The sequence below is a fragment of the Arvicola amphibius genome, chromosome 3, assembly GCF_903992535.2.
Source record: "Arvicola amphibius chromosome 3, mArvAmp1.2, whole genome shotgun sequence".
Taxonomy (NCBI): Eukaryota; Metazoa; Chordata; class Mammalia; order Rodentia; family Cricetidae; genus Arvicola; species Arvicola amphibius.
Window position 1 is genome coordinate 98,860,566 of NC_052049.1, and position 12,520 is coordinate 98,873,085.

A 12,520-nucleotide genomic window follows, 5' to 3' on the forward strand; every position below is an offset into this window, starting at 1 on the left:
TCAGACTGTCTACACGGCTGTCTTCCCTTCTGGGCTGTAAACTCCCCACAGGCAGCCTGATTCAGTCTCCCCAGCATTGAACAATGTGGCTGGTTCCCAGTTCTCTCCTCACATATTCTGTCACGTAGCAAAGTCTCGGGTGCCCAGACTCGCCCCTCAGCCCTCGCTCAGGCTGGTGATGGTGGTGGCGAACTGTGTGCACTGTTGTTTGATGAGTAAATGAAGTTGTCCGGTATCCTCTCACAGTGAACAACACTTTTCTTTCCTTCCGGTGAATTTCGAAGTCTCTCTGCCATCTGGAAGTTTTCTTCCCAGCTTCCTGTAGATATGAGCCCCCTCCCCGCAGGTCCCCTTCAACTACCCAGAGACAGCAAGAACATCCTGTTCCGAGCAAGCAAACAGGGATGCCTCGGGCTTTGCCTCCCCCAGAACTCCCTTCTGCTGTGCAAACCTATCAGGGGAGGGGAGGTCACGTCACCTTTCTCTCAGAAAGAGGGGTCTCAAGTGAGTTCCACAGCTTCATTTGCTTCTCTCTGAAACTTTGCTAGCTCCTGGGCTGCTGCCACAGTAACTGGCCGGCTCCTGTGGCCAATGCCTTTGACTTAGCCTGTCTGATGTGAGGTGGAAATGGACCCCAGGCTGGCAGCTCTTGCTCCAGTTACCTCATAAGCACATATCCAGCTACAGTCTCTCAATGGCTGGGGTGAAAGGACCTCGGGACCATGAGGAATTGAATGGGCTCAGAGAAGGTGCAGATTTTGTGCCAGTACCAGACTGACCTCGCAACCCCTAAACTCCTAGATCAAAGAGATTTTTTAGATTTTTTTTTGATCATTTGTAACTCCCAGTGGTTCTTCCTGCTCTCAGGAACACCTACCACAGTAAACAGGTACTGGTTGAAACCTAAAGGGAAGCATGGCCTTGCCACGGGAAGACATGATTAATAGCAGCCCTGAGACTCCTGTAGGTTATCCATATTCAGCTCTTCGGGCAGCACCAAGGAAAAGATGAACCATTCAAGAGATGAGCTGAAAAACAAAACCTCATGTCGTGCTTTGTGGCTGACATAAAGCACACTATGGATCTTTAATAAATTCCTACCCACTCCAACCCCTTCTGGAAGGGATGTAATGAAATGGGAGGGATGTGTTTTCCTGTCATCAGAGTAACCGGCATTTAGTCACGGGCACTGCGTACCGTGGACCGGTCATCGCACCTAGTCTTTGATTTCTTGCATACAAAGAGGTTGGATGGAACCACAGACAGTCCTCGTCCCACCTGATGACATCATTAGAGTCAGATCCAGGCCAGTTTATGATGGTGGTCTCCACGCTATGTCATGAGATGAACGAGTGGCCGCTGTGTTCAGCTTGGCTTTCCTTGGAGGTTTTCTTCAAGCTCGTGTGAGTCTCAGTGAGGGAAGGAAGAACAGAAGCGTAATGAAAGACGAAGGAGAGAAAGGGTGTCTGTGAAAGGAATGTTTTTGGCTTGGCTCTTCCAGCCTCCTCAAAGGAAGAGTTCTTCCCTGCATAGTCCAGGTGATCAGGATTCTGAAGAAGTCATGCCATCAAATGTTCATAAAATGGATGGGCCTTGCCTCGAATTAGCCTTTCCCAGGAGGGTGGGTGTGTGGATCAGTGGGGCTCACACCTTTATTTTGTACCCCTTATTCATCTCGTTTTATCTTTGGAGCATTCTCCTGAGAAATAAACTTCACATGTGCATGGGGTTTCCTGATTCATACTATGCTCATTATCCAACTTAGCTCTTAGCAACATCTTGGGTAACTTGGAGTTAGCCATGTCCTCATTTGACCAACAATAAACCCAAAAGGCAGTTGATATTTGGCCCAGGCTTGCTCTCCCACTGGACAGGGATTGCAGACTTGAATGGGCTATGCCAACAGATAGCGAAGGGGCACTCCAACTCTGCCAGTGACTAGCTCTGGATCTACGGGTCAGTGGCGTAGAAACTGTGCCTTAGATTCTTTGTCTGTGAAATGGGAATAAGCATGGTGCTCTCTCACAGAGACAGACAGGCAGGAGGTTTCAGCCAGTCAGTGCATCTAAGGACAACATCTGGCCCCACTGTGTAGTATGCATCCATCATTATCATTGGAAAAACTAAGCCTGAGCCCTCAGCCTTCTGGCCTCCCATGCAACGATGGATGTCCCTGCTTCCCTGTACCAGTGTTCACTGTAAGATGTAGATGCCAATCTCAGCCTCCGCCTTCCAGGGAAGAGCAATTCCACCAATGGGCTTTCTGCTCCATAGGTCCAGTATCAAGGTTTCTGGGCTGCACTCAATTGTCGCATGACCATTCACAGCTCTGTACAGGTGCCAACCTTCAGATTTTTAGATGACAAGTTAGGTGCTCTCTTTCCACAAGACGGTCAGCTGAACATAGACTGTTAGTGGAGGCTACTCGTTTTGTTTCCCAGATGCCCAAACCCAAAATAACCACACAGAAACTGTATTAATTAAAACACTGGTTGGCCTATTAGCTTATACATATTTCTAGCTAGCTCTTACATCTTAAATTAATCCATTTCTATTCATCTGTGTATCGCCATGTGGTTGTGGTCTACCAGCAAGTTTCCATCCATAGTCTGTCTCCTGCAGCAACTACATGGCATTTCTCTGACTCTGCCAACTCTCTCTCCCTACATCTCTGTTCGGATTTCCCACCTGGCTTTACTCTGTTAAGCCATTGGCCAAAAGCAACTTCTTTACTGACCAATGGCAATAAAACATATTCACAGCATACACAGGGGAGACCCACATCACACAGACTGTCCCAGGTCTCTGGGAAAGGAGTCTTGTAACTCATTGCTACAGTTGTGCACTAACTGTTGGCCCTGTCCCTGACATTTTCTCAGGCCATGTTTCCATTGCAGAGCTGCAGACCATTTGAATTTTTGAGGGTTTGTCTTTTCCTAAGTGTGTCTCTTGTCTCCATTCTGTAAGTGTGCTCTCCCTGAGGATATAGACTACATGGAGTACAGAAGGTCTCCCTCTCACTGCACCTGACAAAATGCTTGGTGGATAGCAGGCACATGCGTATTTCCTGCTCCGAGAATTGATTGGCTGACAGGGACCTCTCAAAGAAGTTCCTCTCTCTGTTGCAAATTTAGAGTGATCAAAGACCATGCCTAGATGCATTCAATACCCTAGTGCCTAAGCTCAGGGGTAGGGGTGTTCAGGACCTAGACACAGGGGAGGGGTTCATTCTCCTTGCAGCACAGTATGCCATCTGTTGCAAATACCCAGAGTGTAGGCCATGCCCATTTGTCAACTCCACACTGAGCACAGAAAACCAAGCCAAACCAGGCTTCTGCTCCCAGCAGTGTCTGTACACCTTGTGGTGAACTGCCATTAAATGTAACCTTGTCCTCAAGTCATTTGCCAGTGTCACCTGGCACAAAAGCCCTGCGGCAGAGGGGCTCCAAGTAAAGCGCGGTTCAAATCCAGGCATTAAAATAACCCAAATGCTGTTGTTTTCTGATCAGACTCCTTTCCTTGTCAGGTTTGTGATTCTTGAGCCTGAGAATGTCCTTCTGAGCTCAGGTTTCTCTGCTGTCACACGAGTCTCAGCTGGAATGTGAGCACTGGCCACTGAGATCTGATGTAACTATGTCACCATCCCAAAATGGAGAGACATTATCTCATAGATGGTGGCATCAGGTGGACACCAGAGTGCTGCTGGCAGGCAGGGCCTAGCACTCGACCATGGACACTTGCCACTTCTACAGTTCTCGGGGAACACAGTCCGATGCCCCATACCCCCATCTGTGCTCTAAGGAGTTGAAATTTTGGGCGTCATCATCCCAGGGAGTGGAGATCAGATCGGAGCATACTCATTTATGGTAGCCACACCGGTTGTCAGATGATCCCTGGTCGTAAGATCCCGAGTCACCTGAAGTCTTGGACAGAACGCAAAGACAGCCATTCACATGGTGAAAGACATGCACTTGGATAATGTTAAGCCTCCATCCTTCCAGAGACAGCCCCAGGGACAGGGTTGCTTGACTCAAGGGCAAGTAGGTCCCCTGGCCTATGAGGTAACCATCCTTTTCAGCACTTGGAGACGATGAAGCCTCTGGGGAACCCATTACCCTCTCTGCAAATAATAGCATCAGAGTCCTGGTCATTTTGACCCCAGATGCGACTTTGAATTAAGGGGCAAAGCTTCTTATCTCCCTTGGACAGAGGGGACCTTCCTGCTTCCTTCCTCCTTAGTCTGCTCCCCCACCTTTGGGTCCCATTACTCTGTTAGGAGACAGTTTGGCGTATTTGTCAACAAGACCACACCCCTTCTTCCCTTCCTTAACTTCATGAGCTCTTTTCACAAAATTCAGCTTAAGCGCTCCCGACCCAGCTTATCCAGACATGCTTGAATACCCCAGGCTACTCCCCAACTCCAGAATGCCTTCAGAACTAGTACTTTCACGTGCCACCCTCTCCTGCTCCTGAAAGGATCTCACAGGTGCTAGACAAATGCCACCTCCGCGTTGTAAGTCCCCAGTCCTTGCATATGCATTGGATGCTTAGCTCACACCTTCCACCACCGTCAATGCCTGCCTCTTATATATAGTTAGTGCTTGTCCTTTAGGGCATCCTCCAGTACAGACGAGGGACACAAGGATTCTCAGAGCCGAGCTGGCTCACTACACCGATGCTTCTGCATCTCGGTGACTATTTGCTTCTTAGCATCAAAGTCTGAGACTGACGCCTGGATATAGCCTCACTTCCCAGCTCTCCCCAGCTTCCTGATCTTCTTCAAGCACACTAAGCACATCCCTGAATCAGTCCTTTATCCGGAACGATCTTCCCTGGATGTCCCATGGCTCATTCCCCCACTCTGCTGTTTCTACCTCACTGCCACTTTCTCAGAGACCACTGACCTGGCCATTCTGTCTGACAGATAGCGTCCTTCATGCCTGTGCTACTGACCTGCCAAGTTTCCCTTCACAATACTTACCGGCAGTTGATTTAAATGAGAGCATGTCATATTGACATACAGTTTATCATGCTACATTTTGCAAACTTTTTAATTGGAAATTAAAATGAGTGTTTTAAGGAATAATTAAAATTAGTGTTTTAAGGAATAAAGCATTACATTATGATATGTGTATGAATTGATAACTAGATAAATTTTGATTATATATAATATATATAATGATATATATGTATATATACACACATACACACACACACACATATATATAATGCCTAACATTACCTTTTGCAATGAAGACACTTAAAATATATAATCTGTGTAATATTTAAATATATAGTATGCTTCTTTTTCTGGGGTCACCATGCTATGTGGTTGATCCCGTAAAGTTATGCTTCCCATAGACAAATACTGCCAGGATACTGTTTCATTATTTTTCCTTACTTCCTGTTTGGCAGGACCTCAGAGGACTGAGTGCATTCAGAATAAAGGGGAAAGCCAAACATATGTCCAAAACTAAGTTGTACTTATGGCCATTGGTCTCCATTTGGTCTCCCCAGGCACCTATGAGATGCTGGTGGGGACACTACAGGTAGCAGAGCTCTATTCAGGGAACCCTGAGCATGACCGGTTCGGCTGCACGGTCAACAGTCATTCCCCAGTGTTTCTGGTGTTGTTTTGAAGTCCTACCGAGGCGAGACCTTCTCTTCCAGCAGGCCTTCAAGGGCAGCTGCCTGCCACTTTCCTGGGAAGACTGTGTTTGACAGCAATGAACACCAACGGTCACTTCTTGGTAGGACAGATGTGTATGAGACTTGTCCCCAAACAAAATAAGCCTTTCAGGGAAGTATATTTCAAGCCTAGCTCACGTCCCCAAGACACTGAGATTCTTATATGGCTGACACAGGAGCTGAGGCTGAGCCCTGGCCAGGGACAGCTAATTATTGCCAATAACGCAGAGGGCCCATCAGTTCAGAAAGAGGGAAGCAAGCATGCCACGAATACATCCTGGAGAAGGGCTTTGTGCTCCAGCGTGCTGCTCCTTGCTGGTGTTAGTGGCCCCAGCATAGGACAGAGCAACAGCCCCTTCTGAACTTTCCTCCCAAGTGTTTTCACCCCCAGCTCCTCCTCATCATGCTCCACGGCTCTTTCCTCTCCATCAACACCATTTCCACTGCTGTATCTGCCGCATGGAGAAGTGTGTCTTGAAACTCCTTGTATCTATGCCTCTGACCTGAAGCTGTAGCACTGAAGCTGTAGCAAAGCCTTAATCTTTATGCTTTCTTTTACATCAGTCCGCAAAGTCAGACACCACAGGGGAGGTTCCCCAGTCACCAAGTCACTCCGTGCCTCATCTTCCAAAAGTCCACAAGAGGGCACCCAAGATCACCCAAGCCAGAACGCACGCTGTGGCACTGAGACCAGCGGGTGGTGCTGTTGCTTCAGTCCTGGAGCACAGACCTACCCTGAGGGCAGCGCGTTTGTGTGTAGAGAGCCATGGGAGAGTGATGCCAGGAGATGCGGCACCTGTCCCATATTAATGTCACCAACCACCCTGGGAAGCACATTAAGTCCCCAAATGCTGGGTGTGGAAAAAAAAAAGCCATCCAAACTGCATCTGAGGAGCCCCATTTCTTGGGCTCGTATTTGGCTGTGCCAGTAGACTGAAACTGGGGATCATTCTATCCTTCTTTCACACAGCTTCCTTCACCTCTGTATCCAACACACATCTATAGTGTCAGGTGGTCTGGGATTCGGGGGTGAAAAAGGGCTAAGCTTTGGTTATGGTGAATACATCCTGGGTTCATGGTGAGGGCGCTAGGGGATGACAAGTCACAGTGCCAGGTCACCTCAGGCACTAGGAGAAAGACATCACCCATCTGGGAGCTGCGGAGGGCAGAGTCAGGCAGTAGGGGGCTTCCTTGGGAAGAGCTTGGGAAGGGCTTCTTAGAGAAGGGCATGGGAAGTGGGCAGCACAGGAGGTGGGGTTCTCACATGAAGGAGCACAGCTAAGCAAGTGGTTGGATCAGGACCAAGGACCAGAGAGGTGAGGGCAGCAGGTGGTGTGTGCAGACTTCCCCAGTAGGCTTCCTGCTCAGCATGCTTTGTACAATTACAAATAGCAACGATGTCTACAGCACATGTATTCCTTTACAACTATATAAACCTAAGCTCTTGTGCAGATGCGTGAGTAGCTCACAAGAGTATAGGAAACCTGGAGAAGACACTGAGGCTATCCATACCCACAAAGTTGGGGTTTACCTTGACTTGGTGTCAACACTAGTCATTCTTTCTCCCTTCTCTTTCCTTCCATATCCTTCCCTTTCTCTCCCCTTCCTTTCCCCCCTTCTCATCTCTCTGTTTCCCTAACAAAAAAAAACACAGTAGTATATGATATCAATTTGTTACTATCTTGAATTAAAGCCCTGTTGACTCAGTCAGATCAATATACACATCCCTTATTGTGAAATAAGTAGTCAGCAAAAGTAAATCAAATAAAGGCGCATGTTGTTATTTATTCATCAGATTCGTAGGTTTCCATTTTATGGAGGAGGAACTGCGATCTGCTGAGTTTAGATGGTTTCCTACCGGTGAGAGTTGGCACTGGCTCTCATCTACAGTCTCACCTGATTAGATGGTGGCCCTCCACACATGAGGTGTCCCACTCTGGTTCACTCAGGACTTTACCACCTTGTTTGAGAAGTATCTATCATTAGTGATCAGTACATTCTATGTGAGACACTGTGCCATATGACCCACAGGAGGAAAGATAGGGGCCAACATCCATATGCTGCCATAGAATCACTAGCTGTTCTTGCTTTTCTACACCTTCCCCCCACACACACACACACACATGCCAGTGTGAGCCCTGGAGGGTTATCTGCACTGGTGACAGTTGACATTGTACTACCAGGTCAAATGTGGCAGGAAACCAAAGTTCACCCTCACAGTTCCAGAGCCTGTAAGTCAGAACTGGGGTGCTGGGGGTTCAGTATCTGCTGAGGACCCACTTCTGTATGTACATCTGTCTTCTTGCTATGTCCTTACATGGCAGAAGAAGCAAACAAACCCTGGCCTCTTCTACAAGGGCACTAATCCCACTTATGAGGGCTCCACCCTCATGATCTAATCACGTCCACCCACAAATCTCATCACTCTGAGGGGCTTCAATTTCAGCATATGAATGTGAGGAAGACACAGACTTCCAGTCCACAGTATGGGGAAGGTGTGTTCTACAAGGTCATGTATGAGGGCACTATGGCAAGGCGGCCGGGAGAGTCATCTGGGAGCATCTATGAGTTGGTACAGCCTAAGTTAACGTGGCTACTTTCCCAGATACTTGTTCTCCACATGGAGAGGCCTGCAATTTTATTCTTGGGAGTTTCTATGGCAGAGATCCCTTGCCAGTGTGTTGAAGTTTATTCAGAGAATGTTTTTAATCAGTGAAGTGTATCGAAGTGGTGCACCAAGTTCCAGGAAAGAACAAAACCCACCAGTGTGGCAAACAGAAATCCAGTAAAGACAGAGAATGCCATGTTAACCTTCACTGGGAAGAAGATAAGCTATGCTGGGGGCAGATCATGAAGAATACCATGGAACAAATGACATGCCAGAGTCCACAGGATCACATGTACACTTGTTGTGGATTTCCTCAAAGGCCTTGTAGGGAGAAGAACCTAAGGAACCTGAGAGGATCTCAGGACTCACCACCAACCGATAACGGTGCATAATCCAAGAGACGGAAAGCTTTCCCTGACAAGAGTGTAACATCCAAAATGGTTTACGATGTGTCATGCTCTGGCTGCAGAGCTCTTCATAGCAAACTCTGTCCTCTCCAAGACTGCTATGAACTTTCCTCCCATAGTTGTGTACTTGTAGATGGAGACACAGATGCTTCAAACTAAAGTAACTTGCATGTTGTGGTAATGAAGGGACAAGGCAGGGACTCAAACCCAGGCCAACTAATTCTGTAGCACATCCTCATGGACACTTGCTATATTGCCTGCTCCAAAGACGGTGGCAAAACAACAAAAGAACGAGGACCAATCAGTCCCTAACACCTCATCTCCTAGTCTTCCTACTATTTATCTCTTTTTGTCTTTTTCTTTTGGGTTTTTTTTTTTTTGAGATGGGGTTACTCTGCAGGTTTTGTAGCCTGTCCTAGAACTAGCTCTTGGTAGACCAGGCTGGCCTCAAACTCACAGAGATCTGCCTGTTCCTGCCTCCTGAGTGCTGGAATTAAAGGCGTGAGCTACCACCGCCCAGCACTATTCTACTCTTACTAAAACTCAAGCTTCACCAAGACCAACATCTTCATCTGCTTCAATGATAATACCCAAGTGCCGAGCACATATACACACTGGGTAAACAGCTAATGGGTAATTCAGCAAATCAACAAACAAATGGGCAAATACTAAAAGCACCCACAGGCTATGTGTTAAAATACTCCCTGGCTGCTTCTTATCAAGTGCTCGGATGTTCCAACCCACTTCAGGTGGTTCCTTTTCCAGAGATCCCCTCAGTCTTTCCAACCTCTGGCCAAGGTGCCTTCCTTGAGTTTTAACATCATATATTTAAGATTCTTCTGGCTGAATAGTGATGGTGCATGCCTTTAATCCCAGCATTTGGAAGGCAGAGGCAGGCAGATCTCTGTGAGTTTGAGGACAGCCTGGTCTACAGAGCTAGTTTCAGAACAGCTAGGAGCTACATAGGGAAATCCTGTCTCAAAAAACAAAACAAAACAAAACAAAAAACAGAAGCAAAACAAAACAAAAAAGATTCTTCTGTTAAAGGCTAGAGTTAGGGTTAGGGACTTCTAAAAGAGAGCACATAATACATCAATGAGTTACTATCCAGCAACACTTTTAAATAGATTAAAACAATACCTATATGATGCTTTGTAGATAGCAGATCTGAACCAATGTGTAGCGAGCATGAAGCGAGTGCTCAGAGCATTGCCAGCCGTGGTGCTAAGTACTTAGCATGCTGGATAACATTCCAAATATCCCAAGCCCTCTGCTTTCCTGGCACCATGAGAAGTGTACTATCCAGACCTTTGCTGTTGGATGATACCACATGACTAGTTCTAGCCAATCAAGATGGGTGGCCCTGCCACCCATCCAGGGTGCTAAGGAGACACCCTTCAGAGCTCTTTTCCTTTTGGAAACAAACCTTGGAGATAATGTCTGCCCCATTAGCTTAAGTCCCCAAGTGACAGTGATGAGCATGTCCCCAATCTCATCCATGTCCCCAGCATCCTTTTATGGCAGTCATTGTTGTGCTTCTTTGCTCCACAAAGCAACAAGCTCCAGGTCTCACAGCTGTGCATGAGCAGAGGTGGAAGCAGATCCCAGGTATTAGAAACTAGGGCACAGAACTTGGATCTCCTTGCTCCTTCACCTGTATAGAGTAGAAATAATATATGGGCATCTAAAGATAAACACTTCAGCTTCTTTGTAGAAGATATAAGTTATTTAAGGGCACGGTGGACTTGGACTCATAAGAGTCCTGAGAAGACAAGAGAATATTGGAATACTTGGAAAAAGTTGTGCCCGCTGTGGGAGGTACAGGGTTTGCCAGTGGAGCATTGGTGAGCCCACAGCTGCTCAGTACTTTGTTTGTTGTAGAGGAAACGGCCTCAATTTTTAGTTTATGTTTTTTCCACAGCATAATAGCCAGAAGAAAGTCCACAAATAACTATGCAGCAACTCTGCTCAGTGGCCTCTCAATGATGACAGTACCCATGGCCTCTGCTTTGGAAGATGGACAGGATATCAGTAGACCACTCTCTCTGTCTTTCCCCACGGACTATGTGCCTCACCTCTGAGATGATAGACACCTATGTGCTCTATAAGTCGCTGGTCAGTGGCTTCCACTTATAGGACCTAAGGCCAAAGCCCAGTGCTACCACATCTGAATCATTTGGCATCTTTACACTTCTATATGGCTCCAATTCTCTTCAAACTGTTCACACAGTTGTTGAGGGAAGCCTTGGAAATGCTTCTGAAAATATAGTGTCTAGATGTGCTTTAAAAAAAATGCATGCGTGTGTGTGTGTGTGTGTGTGTGTGTGTGTGTGTGTGTGTGTGAGGGTACACATGTGCAAGTCCCTTAGAAGCCAGATGGTGGCAGCAGATCCTCGGTATCTTTTATAGAGATCCTCCATATCTTTTATAGGAGGGTGTGTGTCACTCAACAGAAGCAAACTCTGGTGCTTGGAAAGAGCAGCAAGCGCTTTAAAAAAAAAAATGAGCCACGTCCCTAGTCCCCAGGTGTGAAGTGTGGTGTTGGAATGAAGAGACTCCACTTCCATTCTTACATTTACATTTTAAAGGGGGAAGGGGCTACAAAGGTGGCTCAACTAAGGACACTGGCTGCTCCTCCAGAGGACTCAAGCTGGATTCCCAGCACCCACATGATGGCTCACAACCACCTATAACTCCAATTCCCAGTGATCCAACACCCTTGTCTGGCCTCTACAGGCACCAGGCATGCATGTGGTACCCAAGTATTCATGCAGGCAAAACACCCATACACGTAACATAAAAGTATTTTTTAAAGATAGAAAATGCATATTTCAGAGACATTAAGATTCATTCAAACAAGAGACGGGGCACCAGAACTGAAAAGGAGTCACAATGAATGCGGTAGCACAACTAAGTTGTTGTGTCCCGATAACTTTTGGAAATTAGCTGCAGGCAGGATATGATTGCATTTGGTCTCTAGACCAGATTAGCTAATGTGGGTGAAGCTCTTGGACACTTGGGAAGAGAGCAAAATACTGTCGTGATTGTTGTTATTACAGTGTTAGATGCTTCCCCTGAGATGCTCAGTGAACTTTCACGGTTAGTCGGCCAATCTCTGCCTCTGATTCCAGACCCCACAAAGTGCTTCCTTAGATCAGATCAGCTGGGATGCTGCTTCCTGAGAACAAAAGAATTAGCAGGTACTTGGTTCTGAAGACAGACGGACTGGGAAAGAGGAAGGAGTGAGAAGAGGGAGGGCTAGAGGAGTGAAGGAGAGATAGGAAGAAAAGTTTGTAACATTCTCTCTTGATTCTTCATTCTACATGGAGACTCATCCAAGCTTGCATTTGTTTTGAAGAGCAAATGAGGTCTAATTTGTTCCAGAAAGTAGATCTTGAAATTTTCACTCTAACAGCCCATAATTAGGCAAACATATTGGTAGATTAGGAAGCAATGTAACTAAAAAAGGAAGGGTGTGTACAACCTGTGGTCCAGGGGATACATGTGGCCCAGGGGATAACTGTGATGGAAGCCCAATGAAAAACTGTAAATGTATTACTCTAGCTAGGACTTTGAGTACTACATTGAACAGATATGAAGAGAGTGTACGGTCTTCTTTTGTTCCTGATTTTAGTGGAATCGCTTTGAGGTTTTCTCCATTTAGTTGCATGTTGGTTTGCTGCATATTGCCTTTATTATGTTTAGGAATGTTCCTTGTATTCCTGATCTCTCCAAGACTAATGTGGGATTACCCTCTGTATGTTGTGAATATCATTGGTTAATAAAGTAACGCTTTGGGCCTATAGCAAAGCTATAG